General features: G+C 43.2%; 1 long non-coding RNA gene across 2 annotated transcripts in view; it reads left to right on the top strand.

Annotated features, from left to right (window-relative positions):
- The window catches only part of LOC149915539 (uncharacterized), a 36,680-nt gene extending 20,144 nt beyond the window's left edge, over positions 1 to 16,536 (top strand). For both annotated transcript variants that reach the window (XR_016458690.1, XR_016458691.1), the window contains 2 exons: positions 2,973 to 3,153; positions 16,448 to 16,536. This is a non-coding gene — a long non-coding RNA (uncharacterized LOC149915539). The remainder of the gene's footprint in view (positions 1 to 2,972; positions 3,154 to 16,447) is intronic.
- Positions 16,537 to 16,921: the final 385 nt, after the last annotated feature.

Raw genomic sequence — 16,921 nt, 5'->3', positions numbered from 1 at the left:
TGTGCACAGTTTATTGGTGGGGGCAGCATTCAGAGTGTGTTGGGTCAGGACAATATCAGCCACTGCTTCCAAGGCAGTTTCGTGCCCCAGAAGCCTTGATGTAGGAAGAGGGGAGGCTGGATAGTGAGTCCAGCAGGGCAAAGCCCTAACTTCTCAGGCCAGCACTGCAGTCCTGCTCTTCTAATTGCTTGTGCTTGTTTTCCCTGACGACTCCTTGCTGCCAGAGTTCCCCACAGGTTTCATTTCTGTGCCAGATGCCAGCATGCTGTTTGCTCCTGCTTTCCTGGGCCAGGAGAGGCCAGCTCCTGCTGGTTGCTTCCATAGAGCTTGTTACAATCCCTCTTTAGGTTGTGGAGAGGTTGAGAGCAGTTCTCTTCAGACAGTATCTCTTCCAAAATGTTGAGGGCTTTCGTTTGGCCTTTATACGTATACATCTCATGCTGTAGATGTGGTGAGCGTGAAATAAATAGTAGTTTTAATTTTTATATACATAAATGCAAGTTCACAAGGCAAAGGCAATTCTTCCTTTGAAAAAATGATTTCCTTTGAAAAAAGGATTTCTGCTGAAAAGATGTTCTTTGAAGACTAATCACTTCTCTCATGAATTACCCTGCTGTTTCCTATAGATATTGTGCGGAAGAGTGGTGCATCCTATCCTAGTCACTAGTTTCAAATCCCAGTTCAAACCAAAGCAAATTGCCAGCATTTTGTTGCTTTCTGAATGGAGCAGAAAGTGTCTGATGTTGTCTGGCAGAGCTGGTGCTTCACAGGACTCATAGCAATATGCTTCTCAGTTTGTTAAACCTGTGTTAAATGCACCAGTCTAACTGCCTTTCTCAGCCCATTAGGAGGCTAGAAGGCTGACAACCAGTGTTGCCTCTCAGTGTTGTATATTCATTTTTAAACAAACATACACATGGCTACAACAGTTTGAAACGGCTTCTTGTGTGCATAGCCAAGTTACATCTGGATCACCAGGCGTGGTATCTATGGATGTCACCCTCCCTCCTCAGACTGCTGGTACCAAGCATTGGTGGCTCCTGGGAGCTGGCTGTGCTGCTGTCCTCCATCAGCACCGTGGCTGTGCAGCACAAGTCTCACCTCTCACGTGGTCTTACTTGCAAACAGTGTTAGCTAGTGAGCAGCTCCAGGGTCTGGTGCAAGGCACTCTCCTCCTGCAGAAGAGGGAGAAAGAAAACAAGTCCCTTGACGTCAACCTGCCTGCAGAAATGTTTTCCTACTGAATGAATGTTTTTCTAAATATAAAATACCTGCCATCTGGCTAAATATACCTAAAGAGAAAGAGGTAGTGTTTGGTGCAGGTAAGCCTGCCTGGACCTTCTCTAGCATGTTTGGAAAAAAACAGTCAAGTGGAATATCCTACATATTGGTGCTTTAGGGCTGCTATACTGGTTTCTGTTGCCCTGAAAGCTTTGTCACCAAACTGATCACCTGGTGTATTTATTGTTGTGTTTTGGCTCAAACGTCTCTCCGAGGATCAGTTTGGGTCACTAGCTACAAAAGCGACATCTGCCAAGGCAGTTATCTGAGTGCTGTGCTGGAAGTAACGTAGCCTAAATGAGGGACTTCAGTCCATCCTGATAACCTTGCACCATGTTCACCCTTCTCAACAATCAACTCTTTTTTTTATTTTCAGGCATTCCAGGATCAGATATCATTAAAGGCCCAGGCATTCAGTGTGCTATGCACCAACTCTCTCAAAGCATTTGAGGCAAAGGTAGGTCAGGGAAGATATTGAGGATATTCTAGCTCAAACAGCTACAAAAGTGAAGACGTGTCCCCTCCTGACTGATTGTGAGCCACACAAGCAAGAAGTTTGTCCTAGGGGCAGGGTGAGACCTAGATTTCCCAATTCCTGGTTCTTTCCTTTCTGCCTTTACCCTAATGAAAACCTACAACTGTATCCATCCAGGAAACTAAGGCTGATCTGAGAGAGTCAAACTGCTTCCTTCAATGAGGAGGAAAAAACACGTCTTGTGAACTCTTTATGTATAATACATTTGCTCAGTCTTTCTTAAATAATATCAAGGAAAACTGAGAAACCTCAGCAAAAAATCTGTCCTGCCCTTTCTTTGTCTACATCCAGTGTGTTTTTGTTTCTTTCCAAAAACACTTAGATTTCCGGACAAAGAGAATTGGAGCTTTGCTTTGAGTTTTTTGGCTCTTCTCAGTTCATGTCTCTCTGGCTATTCCTTTATTCAAACAGAGTCTTTTGTATGAAGTATATGAGGTTGAACCAAGGGCAAATATTTTTACAGTCTCATATTCTGAATTGACACCAGCCAACCCACCCTTCTACACTGCTCTAGCAGAATTTAATGTCAAGTTGTTCCCCTTCTTCAGAGGTCTGACTGTGCCCTTCAGCAAAATCACAGGAGTCCCTTGACTCATAGAGCAGGACTCTGAACTGCACTGTCAAGAAAAATGCATTGCCTTGCAGTCAATCTGCCCTAACTAGGACTGGGCTGCACAGCCAAAATCCAGGTGCTTTGTCTGAGTGAGGTGAGTGCTGAGATTTTGAGTTGCCTTCTCAGACAAAAGAGAGAAAACAACAATGAAATCTGGCCCTGTTTGTGAATAGGAAGAAGCAGAGAGTTCAAAAATGAAATAGGATTGAAGGGAAGCTGCTTTTCTAGGGACAGGCTTGAGAGAAGGAAAAACCTAGGAATAACTGGAGAAGAACATTCAAGACCAGCTTTGAAGCTGATAAGATTGCTCATTGTCTTTCGTTATTTCTCTCTACTTCTTTCATCTGTTTGTTGGTTTGTTTTTGTTTTGCTTTGTGTTGGTTTTTTTTTGTGGGTGGAGTGGGTTTTTTTTTGCCTTTTCTCAATGTCTTCTTCTTTCCACAAATTACTTCCTTGCTTTAAGTTTCAAGCCCTTGACGTCTGTTAGTTATTTTCTCTTTCAGCTACTTAATTGTTTTCATCCTTTTCTTTTCTCTTTGGCAGAAGGAGGTGACAGGCATGAGAAAGTCTGGATGAAGGAGATCAAACCAGCAAGGAAGCCAGTTCCATTCTTTTATGAAGAGACACCCCAAAGACACTTGCTGTAGTCAAACATTCCTGCAATGGCAAGTACTGTGTATCTAAGGAGACTTGTGGTATGCTGTCACTGCAATGGAGTATTCTGGTGAGTGGGTTGTTGCTTTTTGTTTTTTGGGGGCAGGATGTTTTTCCATTTTTCAGGGATGTTATCCCACCCTTGTCTTTGGTAGCACATAAACTGGGATTTGGTAGTAATACAGGCAATAGTAAGGCCTAAGAGATGCTGAAGTGCTAGACTTGACACTGGAGGAAGAGAGGGAAATCACTATGGCTGCCTCTGAACTTAAACCAAATGACACTTTTCAGTGAAGTCCTTTGGAATTTGAAGCCAGTCACTGCAGTATCCAAGTAAGTACTTATCTCCCTGCTTCCTTCTCTGTCTCCATCAAGTTCCATTGATGTGACTGTTGACCCACCTTTTCCCCCTCATTGCAGTTTGTATTTCAAATGCAGCCTTTGTTCTGCCTGTCTTGTGGAAGCCTGAGTGCCAGTGTAGTTAGACATGGGTCTGTGGGTCTAGATGCAGTTCTGTGTGGGTCTGGCCATTCCTTGGTGATGATCCTTCTTTAGTGTGACTCCTGTGGGACTTTTTGTTAGAGCTTTACTAATCTTGTGCACTTTGGAAAGTTTCCAGACTCTTTCTGCCCCTTGCAAACTTGTAGGCTAATGTGCATATTGCTTTAATTTGTTCTTCAAATGAAACCCAATTATGCCTGTAGGTGCCTGGCTGTTAAGTCAGTAATTTACTTCACGGTAGCTTAGCATGTTTTTTAAATGCCTGTTTTGCTATGAGGTTGCTGTTCATTGAAGGAATGTATAAACCTGTAAAATAGCACTGGAAAGAATTTCTTTGGAAAAAAGAGACCCAAGGTGTACCATATATATACATATATTTTTTTCCCTGTTCACCTGTAGGGCCATAAAAGAGCCAGCTAAAGAACTCAAGGTTTGGTGCTGCTTTAACAAGCTTTCTTACCTTGTCAACTCTAACATAGTTGGTCTGGGTACAGATTGAGAGTGAAAGAGAAGGGGCAGAGGCTGTGATGCAGGCCATCGTCCTGTATTGTCAAAATGGTATCAGCATAGTTTGTGAGGGGTGGGATGAGATGAGCTTCAAGTGCCAAAGCACTTCTAATGTCAAAGCATCTCTCCAGCCCTGCTGGAGGACCTAAAATCTCTTATATGAGTATACCTTATCTTTTAAAGGCTTATTAGTGAAATTGCAATTTTCGGTGTCCTGTCCTCTCCCTTACCCTTGATTTGAACTGTCCTTGCCCACATAAAGCAAGTCTTCTGGTAGAGGTAGTACTTCCTCAGGGAATTTTCATGGCCTGTTTTGCCATGGCGATAGGGACTTGCTGCACAGATTGGACCTTCTCATTCTTGGTGAACAGAGCAGCCTCACTTAAATCAGTGATGCAGTGCTGGTTAATGCCTTTGGGGAAAACTGAGACAGGAAAAGAGTGGGAGCGGTGGTCACAGAAAGGAGTTGAGAGGTGCCTGGGAAACTGTGTTTCATTCTGCTCCATGCCAGTGGTGCTCTGGAACCCTCGGCAGAGCTGCAAGGAGTGCACTTGGAGGAATCAGAGCAGCAGCTGCTGGCAGCTGCACCACCAGTTGTGCTGAAGTCCTGCACAGCCTATGAGGACTGCATGAGCAGTAGTAGGTTTATGCTGCAGCAGCCAAAACTTAGTTTAAACAAACGAAAAGCTGTCTAACCTCAAAGCTGCAGGCATTCATCAGCCTCCACAGAGGCAATGTGTCCTGGGGCCAGCTAGGACTTTTTCTTGAGGATTTATCCCGGCATGAGCCTTTGGTTCCCAAGTGGGTTATAACTCCAGGCAGTCTCCTGCACAAAGCTTCACAGACCTGAAAGGGTCTGCTTCTGAGGCTGTTTGAAGCAGGACCGAGGGTCTTTGTGGAATAATTCTGAATACCCAGCATGGATACAGCAGTACCAGTCCTTTTACGGTATAGGAGTCCTTTCTAACTCATGTGCTTTTACTTGGGTCTCTGTGGACTTGTGATCCCCCAGTGTAATAACTCTCCTTCTCATTCAGCTCTCATTTGCATGCGCATCTTTAAAACAGATAAACAAAGTATTTCAAAGCTTTCTCTGTTAGGACTGTTTGGGTGGTGTGGCTTAAACTGGTTTGCTGTATTCCATGTTATTCTGTTCATTAATAAATGGTGTTTACTTCACTGGCAGTATTCCCTTCTTTGCTGGCTACCCTCTTACCAAGTAATCAATGACACTTAATGGGAGGCTCAAGAAATCTGATAGGAACAGGCATGTTTCAGATGGGATGAAATGTGAAGAGAATCAAAGTTCGTTGGTGCTTTGCTGGGAAGAGGACAGGGTCACCTCTAGATAATGGGATGTTCTTTAGGACTTTCTAAGAAACAAGGCTACATTTTCAGCCCTGTCATCTTAGTAGGCTCAGGCTTTTGGAAAGCTCCATTTCATTTAGATTCTGGCATTTGCTTTTGTTTGCATGGACTGTAAAGACCTTTTTATTCTGATTCTCAAGAGCTGTTTACCATTCAGCACATGTGGTCTGCATTGCTCACACTAAAATCTTTTGAGAACTTGGCGCAACCCTTTTTAGTTCTCTGATCAATGCTGGCTAAGGAACAATGGGAAAAGCCCATGAAAGTCTGTTGCTCAAAATGTGCTGCCCCTGTTCTCATTAACTAGCAACCTCAGCTGAGGTAGGGGTTGCTGGCTTGATTTTTTCAGTGGTGCTGGCATTGATCAGGAGTCACTATGCTGAACTGAAAGGAGGCGTGTCAATGTAAAACCAGAGGACAACTTCACCAGCTGCTTGTGTGTCTGCACTGAGAGCAGAGCTTTGCCGTCTGCCTCGATTTACAGTTTAGCACTTCTGCATGCTGTTGGTGCTTTCATTTGATCAGTTACGTGGGCAGCTGCCCTCGAATGATGCCCAAAGCTGTCACCAAAACCTGTATCCTGTAGGATCCAACCTGAGCGTAAGTTGGACTGAGTTCAACTGAAATCTTTTCTGCATGAAGACCAGAGTCTGGACCTTGCAGTCGCTTTCCTCAGGGCTCTTGACACTCAGGGTATCCAAGATTTGGTTTCAACCTCTTTGCATAGTTGAGTGTAAGAATGTCAATCCAATGGGAGTAAAATATTGCCTTCCAACAGCAATTCTAGATTAGCAGCCTGGAAACTTGTTAGTCACAGAAGTAACGCCTCGTTGCTGAGTATTCCACTTCAAATGGCTAGGAAAGGTGTTTGTGAAAACAGGGAGGTAATTGGCCACACTGGTTTTCGAAGAGAAAGAAGACAAGGGGAAAGGAGTGAAAGATTTGCAGTGACTGCTGAGAATGCAATAGCAACAGAGTCCCAAGGAGACCATTTTGCTTGTGCCTTGGATCAGCATGTGCTCCTATAGAAGTAACTGTTGGCTGAATTTGTAAGATAGTCTTTGAGCTGACACACTCCACTGAGAAGGTGCTGTACTGTAGATTTGAATCCATGTATGCACAGAGAGGCCAGGTGTCTTCTTTTTGGTTTTTAGCAATGAAATCCCTATGGCAGCACCAGCACACCTACACGAGGCTTTGGAGTCCAGATCTCTCCACCCTGAACTGCAGGATTTGTGGGTCAGGTGTGGAGCTTGTCACCTTCTCTATTGAGGTCATATTAAGTTTTTGAGATCTCCAAATTTGAGTGGAGAAGCAAGAATTAGATCTATTAGTGTCAATAGGCAATGGCTAATTTATAAAGTTATCCTTACCTTGAAGGCTCATATATTCCCTTCTGTGAGGACTGTTCATAACTGGGATTTTGTGTTCATTCAGCACTGCCCTGGTAGGACTAACCTGCTGGAGGAGTGGAGGGCTTGGAGTCCTCACTGTGCCCTGAGCTCTAAAATCAGAGGACATAAAACCATCCCCAGCCAGATGGCTTCTAGTTGCAAGAGCACTGCACTGAAGCACGGTCATAAAGAAACTAGATGGCATTTAATTGCACTGATGCTTTTGTGTGGCTTTGTAGAGGCCGTAGCTCAGTGAAGCACCTGCCCGAAATTAAGCACAAGACTATCTTTAATCTCTGCTTTTCTTTACTGAATTGGCATTAAAAAAGTCTGGTTCTCTTCCCGTCGTTGATTGAGCAAATCTAAATAACTGTCCACTGTGCTTGCTTGCTGTTCTTTGCTTGCACCTCTCAGAATCTGTGCTTAAAGAGAGAAAATAAAAACTGAAGAGTGTGAGACTTGAGGGGGGTGGAGAGGGAAAAGCCTGTCACTTCCTCAGGAAACACCTATAACAACAGTGCTTGGAAAAAGTATTTCAGAAAGCCTCCCTGTTTTGTTTCTCTTTTTTTTTTCTTTGAAAACCACTGCTCTAACTCCTCAGCATTCTCCTTTTATTTATTTATTTTTTGAGATGTGGTCCAATTTTTTTTTTTTTATTTTTGAGTTAAATGAGCAGTAAGTAGTATTCAGATGTTGACATAAATTTATGTGTACACCTGCTGACTGCCTCATAAAGAATGAAAATGCTTTCAGTTAAGAAATGGCAAGTAAACTAAAATACTGCAATTACGTTCACTAAAAAGAAATTCAAGCAGCTAAATTATATATGTCTTTATTAAATCCCACAGAACTTCTGAATGACCTTTTTCATTTGATTGTGCTTGATAAAAACAGTACTGATTTCAGTTCTTACTCAAAGATCTGATAGTCTTCAAGACTTTATCAGTCAAAGTGTGTACTTAAGGGAATTTTCAGATCAAAGGGAGAGGAATTGGGTGGCTGCACATCAGTGTGAGTTCTTATGTCCCCAGGACTGACTGTATTTCTGTTGGATGTGTAACTATTGGACTATTGATACCTCCTTGAATTCTTAATGTACAAAATTATCACTCAAAGCAGAATGGAAAAAGCAGCTAAAGAGTAGAATGGAGAAGGTAAGTTTCTTAATGTAAGCATTGATTCCTTTCTAATTGTAGACATCTTCTGAAAGGTTCTTCAGATGGCTTTCAAGAAATGGTGTTTCAGAGAAAAGTTAATCATGATGGGCTGGGCAGCTGCTGCTGGAATTTGACTGTTTCTTTAAAACTGTAATGCCAAGCAAAGATGAGCTTTGGAATGCTCAAAACAGAATGCTTACTATGGAGCCAGAGCAGCAGTGAGATGGGGAAGAAGGGAGGCAGTAGGAACACAGTCTTCTTGACTGGCTGCTACTGGAGGTTCTTGTTACTGAGCTGGGAAAATGCAAAGGCATCTGAATTCTCCTTGGGTATACTGCAGGATATGGTAATAACAGCCTAATGGAGACTGTCACCCAATATCAGGAGCAAATTGAGGGTCTGCTCAAAGTCTTAGTCTCTCATTTGCTGTGTCCAGGTACAAAGCCTTCTAACTCTGTAGATTATGTTTTCATTATATGCTCTGCTTTCATTCTGAATGTGGTCTTTGAGTGCTCTCAGGAGATGTTTTTGCTTGGACTAATGTAGTCTTCCCAGTTTTAATATTGTCTGACTTACTAAAATTGTTGATGTTTTTAATCGAGTAGTCCACTTTGGATTTGTATTGGGCAGTGTAAGTATGGGGCTGCTTTTCAGCAAAACCAGACTGAGTTCAGAGCTGTGACATGTCTGTGAACAGCATGTTGGTTTTTAATGGATTTCCAGTTTAAAAAAAATAATAAAAAAAATCTCAGCAAAGGGTGAAATTAATCTCCTTACCATGGGGTGAATGGGAAGCAGAGAGGTGGTCTTGAATTTCAGGCATAAGGTTTGGGTGTCTTTGAACTGAAACTCTGGGCCAAGAACAATATCTCAGTAACAGGATATGTGATGTGAATTTTACAGCCTATAACTGTTTCCCAGTTAGGACAGATACTGATAAACTATATCCATGAGGTGCACTGTAAACTCCGAAGACATTTTTGGTAACGTCTCTGTGGTCCCTTTGAAATGCAATGAATATCACTTGGCTCATTTACAATCTATTAGTGCCTGGGGAGTCTGGGAATTCATGGCTTTTGGTTAATGTGTATAAATCCAGGGGAAAAAAACACAGGGTTTTGGTCATGAGGGTGACACAGACTGTTGTGGCATAACATGCAAGTATCTTTGTGGCAGTGAACCTTGGGTGCTCTGTATAGTGAAATGCTATGAAGCTGCAAGGCTGGAATCTGAAGGACAGCTGTCTAAGCAGTGAAGGGTCAGGGGCTGGTCTGCTGTCATTCTGAGCAGTGTCCCTAAAGAGGACCTCAGTGTTGAGAGCAGCAAGAGTTCATGGCTGGAATTCATACTCAGCCAACGTTTCTATGCTGAGCAAGCCTGGTCTATCAAAAGGCTGTTTGACCAGCCTGTGTCCTTCTGCTCCTCTCTCCACCAGGGAACTTGCTTGTACAGCAGTTAATGGGGATGCTGGGACAGAGCCTTGCTTGTTCAAATTTCAAAGAGCATTGCAAGGAATGTGAGAGTGAGTGGGCACATTAATCAAAGAAGTCTCATATTTGGGAGTTTGATTTACACCTGAGCACCTGACGCAGATCATGTAGGCTGGTGGTTTGACACACAGGCTGCAGGTTATAAAACCCCTCACAAAGCTCTTGCCCTCCACCCCTTCCAGACACACCAGGCTGGAAGCAGCTCGTATCTGTGTCCCACATGCCTCACTTGAGAGTTGCTCTCAGCCTGTTAATAGGCAGTTGTGAACTCAGAGCCACTCCACATCTTCTTTCTGTCCCTTCCAACCCAAATCTGTTCACTTTACAACACATGAAACAGCCCTGTATAGGATCAGACCACGTCACACCCAGAACAGACTGCAGTTCCTAAATCAAAGTCACACTCAAAAAAAAATTTTTTTTTTTTTGCTTGTCTGCCACATCTGTAAGCTCTAGCTGGGATCTAAAAAGCTAAACTAAGATTTTTGTTGTCACTAGTGCCTTTGTTGAAGGTCTAGATTTCACGTAGGAAATCCTGTGCTACAATTACTTGCAGAATGCATTCTTCATGCTGGAAAACAGATAAGTAGCACGATGTTTCATGATGCTATAGCCTGCCCTCAGTCTGAAGCTCATGGCATGTCTAACATCAAGCAGACAAGGAATGGCCACCAGATTGCCTGCAGTGTGCTTGTGGCACTGTTGTGGTGATTAGGACCCAACCTTGAATTCTGAGCTCCCATTACCAAACCAGTTCATTCATGAGGCTTCAGAATATGCTGGTAACTTTGATCATTTCAAGTCCTAGCATACAAATGGGGGTGCCAAGCTCAGACTTCAAAGTCTATCAGTCCCCAGATCCATAAAAGGATCAACAATGTCATCAAGCAGAAGGTCTGACAGGGGGCGGAGAGGGGAAGCACATTCCTCCCTTCCTTCCCCAGAACTCAAAACTCCTGGGCCATGCCTGGAGGAGGCTGAATGCTTTGGTGTGATTGCTTCTGGTCTTTTCTTTCATTCTTCACATTGTAAATTATTTAGGTGACAGCATCAAGATCAGAGAGAAGCATAAGAAAAAATCTCAAGTAAATGCTTTATACTCCTTGGGATCATCTGTCCAAAGAGCTCTGCTTGCTTTGTGGGTATGGGGTTGTATTCAGCCACAAAACATCCCTGTAATAGCTTACAGCTGGGGAAACTGAGGCATGAGGCTGTTAAAACGTGACTTGGCTAAAACATCTGCAAAGTGTCTGCCAAACTGGGAGGAGCGTGCTGTCCCCTGACAGCTCCTCTGCATCTGCAGGAGCATGCTTCCTCCCTCCAGCAGCTTGCCAAAGGCTGCATAAGGAATCCCCTGCTCCTACACATCTTGCCTTTACTTTATTACATGGCAATTCTGCTTCCATGGCAACTTGCTGAAAGGCCCAGCAGACCTGCTGCACAGCGACACCCAGCCTGCTGGCCAGTTCCTCAAGTCCCACATCTCCAGTATATTACTTATACCCTCAGCTCTCTCTACACTCCCATTCTGAAACATTATCAGCCTTTTTTGCAAAGCCTTGGCCAGCATACAGTCATTTTGTGGGAATTCTGATCCACCTAAAACTCCAAATGATGGTTCTCTCACTTGTTTCTTCTCTTTAGAATAAGATATGGGATTTTTAGAGATGCTCTCAGGAGCTGCTTTCTGCTGGGCTTGATGCTGTACTATTCCTTTTCTGAGTCAACACACAGTGTTGAGTGTCAGTCTCCCTCTGCATGTTTTCATGCTCTGCTTGATTATCTAGCCAGCTGAATGGGGACATTGTCTTGTTTTGTTTCTCTGCATGTGCAGAGTAACACAGTAGGTTTAGCCTGCCATGAAGTTCAAGGTTGCTATAAATACTTTCCTGCCTTGTCATGAGAGTTACGCATTTGTTATTTCCCTTCCTTGTCAACAGCCTTTTTCAAAGTTGGCTATAGCAAAAGCTCTGGGATGCTGTCACCACACAGCTCCCTTTGAAACGCCCAGAGCACCTGATCCACCACGACTGCAGCTCCCTGAGTGGTGCAGAGATGTCTGGGGTCCTGAAAAGCCATGCCTGCTCCAACCATCCAGTTTTAGTTGTGTGCTTTAATAGCACAGTCTGTACCTCGTTCAGTGGTGCTCTTCTGCTTGAATTTATTTTCTAGTATCCTACTTCTGCAATTTCTTTCTTCTTCACCTAGCAAAAAAAATGAGGGGAAAATTATTTTTAATTATAGAACAAGAACAGGAGATTTTCCAGTGCGAGTTAAGCTGCACAAAACCCCTTCTTGGCCTCCATCTCCTAGTCCTGCTTTAAATCAGTGATATGCAGTCACCATAGGGCTGGAACATGGTGTCCACTGAGCAGCATGTGATAAAACCACCTGGTTTTATCTGGTTTTAAGGGCAGAGCAGCAAATGATTTTGTTCCTCTTGAAAGTTACAGAGAGTACAGGGAAGCAGTTCATAGCTGGCCCAGAGGGAAGTGCCTGGCCATGGCTCTTAGCTCAGACAAAGATTGCTTGTGCTGAGAAAGGTGATTATAGGTGAACTGAGGTTTCTCACAGCCCCAAGCCAGTAGGTAACCCTTGTCTGGAGTCTGGTTGTTGTTGGCTCTGGGCAGGCTGTTGGGTGCTGGAGGAGGTAGGTGTCCAGTGAGAGGTGATGATGTTTGTGCTGTTGGCAGCAGGCAATCTCCCCAGCATGCTTGTCCACCAGCTTTCTGTATTCCTGAGTGGGATACAAACCTTTCATTAGGAGCCAAGAAAGACTTACCTGCAAATTCAGCCTCCAGCACTGAAAGGGCAAAGATCTCAAAGTTCACCCGTATCATTAGCGAAGTAGGATAGGTAGTTATGGCTAGGACAACAAAATTAGGCTTTTGGGGCCTGCCACTGGATATTTTCTGGCTTGGCCAACTCACATTTATCTTTACAAAGTATCCCCATTTCCTCACCTCTAAAACAAGAATGAGTCCTTCCCCACAGCTACTGAAGAAAAACTTGATAGGTACAGGCTTAGATTGTGCAAAGCTTAAGTTTTCCCTCCTCGAAGCAACTGCTGGCACCCCATGTGGTGCAGGGCTTTCACCTCTAGCACTGTGTACCTGCAGTGCCTTAAGTTTTGAATTCTTATAATCAGAGAGTGCCTCTATTTGCTGACCAAGTTATAGCCTCAGTGATGGCTTTACTTCTCTAAAGAGATGTTGCAGGCTGGAAATAAAGTCTCTCCAAAAATACAGAAAGATAACTTTTAAGAGGCAGATTTGACTTGAACAGATTTTAGTTTCCATACGAGCCTGTTCTTTTCTATTTCTTCTGCAATTTGAAATTTCACCAAACTTGTCTTGATTATAGTCCTATGGGCCTGCAACCCCATCTTTTGGGTCTGTAACCCTGCTTTCTGGTGCTGGCATCACTGCTAAGATCCTGTGATAGCAGCCAGAGTGCCTCTTCAAACAGCCATATCTGTAGTCAGGCTAAGGGGAATGCAGAAACAAACTGGGGAAATTGCTTTCCTCCCTCTTTGGGGTAGAAAGCATTCTCTTCTTTCAAGTTAATTTGTTCTGTGAAAGTTCCCCTTGAAATCATTTTCCAACAACTCTGAAAGATCAAATAGATTATATTGAAAGCTACTGTAGGATGGAGTGCCCATTTGGATTTAATAAATGCTGGTTTATGGAGCTAGCCTCATTATTTCTTTGGGATAAACCTATAGAGAATGGAGAGGAGGAAAGATTTTTATGTTTCTGAAAAATTTATCCCACGAACAGTAAAAACATACCATAGAAATATACCAGCCACAAAAATGACATCTTAAACACAGTATTTATGACTTTCTATATTTGTTTTGCATAAACTTTTCTGGTTTCTATTACTAAGATTGATTTATAGAGTTTATTTGGAATAAATGTAATGCATATTTAAAACAAACAAAGCCCCGATCTGCTAAGCACCCAGGAGCTATAAAAGCTCTGTACAGTTCAAACTGGGACCCTCTGAGTCCTTTTTATTGGAATACCTTTTTCCATTAAAAAAAAAAAAATACAGGAAAATGTTATGAAAGGAGATGAAGAAAAGCAGTTTGGGAAAATGCATCTAGCCAATGTTTGGGCTAGAATTGGACCGAACTCTTTATTCAGCATCATGTTCTGTTCCTTAATGAAACGTTCTTTATCCAAATGGAAATTTTACCACGAATATCCCTTTTCACTGATTTGTTTGGGAGGTGTGGGGAGCTGAAGGGTTGGAGAGAATTGAAAATTTCTCAGAAAATGTTTTGGTTTTACTGAAATTCACGTAACCTTGGAAGACACACCAAACTAGAAACTTGTTAGTAATTTTTCCATGGGAGCATTCATTTCAGCCTTCAGAAGTTATGGAAAGCAAATAAGAACTTGAAGCAATTTGTCTATAAGCCATTGGTGATTGATTTCCATTGGTGATTGATTTGTAAGTGAGCTAATTGCGTATTTTAGCAAGTTGGGGGAAAAACAGTAAAACAAGGGTTGTATTTATTGATTGATTTTTAAAATACATAAGTTGCCTTTATCTCCTCTTTCTTCCTGTTCCCCTAACAGGCTTGGCACCTGCCCTGTTCTTTCCTGTAACTGAGCTATTTGTGCATTCTTAGCGCATTTCTAGATTCGCTAAAATAGTACTTTTTTCTGTATATCTTAGGTAGGTTTGCAAGTCATCATAGCATAAAGTCTCTCTCAGAATCCTAACTGATGTTCTCACGTGCCAACAGCAAAGCACCTGGGTCTTGAATATCCAAATTCAGTGACATTGGGTGAATAAAATTTAGGATCATCCTGAGTTTGTTGTTAAAAAAAAGCTGGCAGATTAAAACTGAAGCTCACCAGCTTTTAAATAACTTAAAATTATAATTTCAGCTATGTTTGCTGAAAACATGCCTGCTGCCACATTGTCTAAGTTGATGCACGCAGGAAGACTGCATGCTTATGTTCTGTTGACATCTAACCAGTGGGCCTTTGGAGTTGTTATTCCACACCTCTGACATGGCAGTAAATGGCAGAAAAATGGGATATTCTTAGTCTAACCCAAGATGGAACACTGGCCCTGGTATTCTCATGGGCCTATCTGGATTAAACAATACTGCTTAGGAAGCCAGGGTACACTGAAGGGTGTACTCTCATGCTGCTGGTCTCATAGACCATGTTTGGTGAATTTTCTGCTTGTGTTTGTTGGTCTGCTGTTAAACTTGTACCATCCTCCCCATGTGACTCCAGTGTGTTGTCTGTGACACCTCCCAGCAACTCCACATTGCTTGGGCACAGACAGCACTGAGAGTCCTGATGCAAAGTGTCCCTCCCACCTTGCCAAGCAAGAAGGCTTCTGCTGAAATAAATGATTGCCCATAATGAGCACTATTTGACAGAGAAATAATGGGCTGTTGCACACACATACTGATGTAACTGGGCTTAAAAAGCATCTTTTTCAAGTTAGCTGAGCACAGAGCCATGGGGGACAGGGCCCTGAAGAGCAGCACTGTGAAACACAAGTTATCTCCTATGACCTTAGTGCACAAAGAACTTTCATCTCCTGCTACTAATTGCTAAAAGGACATGCACGTACTTCTAGTAAGACCATCTGCTCTTCTTTAATTGTCTGATGCTGCACTCAACAGGAGTTAACTTCAGCATCAACAAGGATAGCAAAGGCTGGGACCATTGTCCTCCTCAGTCAACATGGCTGCAGCAAAAATATGGCCACTGTGTGGGGAGAATGGGTACCTTGAGGGGGGACAGACTCACTTGTTAGTGTAGGCACTGACTAGCAACACAGCAGGTCTGGTTTGAATATGGGAAGGAATAAACAACAACTGGGTGACTACAAACAGGTTCACCACACAATACGGTAAACATCATTCCTTTTATTTTTCTCCTTTTGCTTCTCCATATTTCCCAGCCCTTTTCACAGGTCATCTTTTTCCCCCTTCCTATTCAGAGGCTCTACACCTCCACACACTGCCTGATATCTTTCAGACAAACACAGAAAATGGAGCTGTTGAAAGAAAAACCCCAAAATGCAAACAAAAATGTCTTCAGATTAGGCAGATGATAGCAAATCTCACCTGTCTGCTGGTGAACGCATGTAGAGCAGATGTGCCCTCTGGCACCAGTGAGTTATTTAGAGAACTGTGAACTGAAAGGCATCAAATGGTCCTTGTGGGGCTCTGCAGCAAAGCTATGTCTGCCAAGGACAGAATGGCTATGATTAGTAGCAATGATCATGTGCATTTGGCCCAAGCAACCGTGCTGCGCTGTGCCCTGGTAGCAGGGAAAGAGGCTGGGAAAAGACCATGTAAAGCTTTACTAATAAAACTGATGGTTGTAAGGGTCTCACAGCAATAGAATGGGTAGGGTTCCCAGAAAATAATCTGTTGGGACTCGAGATTGCTTGGGGCAAAACACAGGAGACTGGATGCCTACTCCCTTCACCAGCTGCTGGTTATCCCCTAGAAACTCGTCTTGTTCTCCTGGATAGAAATAACTGTGATGTACTGTAGCATGTGTCTTGTTTGTGATGGCTCCCATCCAAAGCCTACTGATATCAGAGGAATGCTTTGCAGAAACTCAGAAGGATTTCAGATCAGACCTCAACCTTTGCAGCTACTTTTATATTGCTTTCCTGCCAGGACTTACTGACCAGCCACCCAATGTAAGAAAATCTGCATGAAGTGTCAGTCAGGGTTCAGTTCAAGTGACAGCTAAATATGCCTCTCTGGAGATGAATGGGAGCCGGTGGGCCTGAAATGCAAACAACCTCAAACAAAGCCAGCCAGTGTCCACACCAGCTAGTTTTTAAATCACATCGTAGCCTTCAACCATTAACACTTCAAACACCATCCAACTCTTTGAAAACTCAGCTCATTTATTAATGTTCCTATTAACGTCCCTTCCATGTTCTCTTCACAGGTTTGCATCCTGGACTGGTCAGAATGCGGCTGCTCTATCCTACATGGGCAAGGGTAAGGAATAGCCCTGAGATACTTTAGAAGAAACAGCACGATCTGGTGATGGGATGCAGAGGTCTGAAGTCTCCCTTTGTCTGTCAAGCATGTGCTCTTCAGGTTCGGGTAAGTCATGGTTCCTTCCACTCTATATTCAGGTTGAGTCATTGCTCTGAGGCCCCAGGTTGGCTGCAGATGCCTCTGGCATGGTTTAGTTCTGGGAAGAGCAAAGAGTTTTGAAGTTCAGTGCTCTACTGCTGAGTGCCATATACAGGCACATGCCTGGGGCAGTGTGCGCAGGTCTAAACTTCATGCCAGACTTATCCAGGTAGTGTGACACAGTTCTGAGCAGATACTTTCAGATCTCAACATCAAGAGCAGGACACTCTCTAGTGATAGCCCAAACTTGGCAAAGATCTACCTAGAGAAATAGTGCTCT

Source organism: Phasianus colchicus, chromosome 18, assembly GCF_987193195.1.
Source record: "Phasianus colchicus chromosome 18, bPhaCol1.hap1.1, whole genome shotgun sequence".
Lineage (NCBI taxonomy): Eukaryota > Metazoa > Chordata > Aves > Galliformes > Phasianidae > Phasianus > Phasianus colchicus.
Note: the sequence above shows the minus strand (reverse complement) of the source record. Positions and strands in the feature narration are given on the sequence as shown.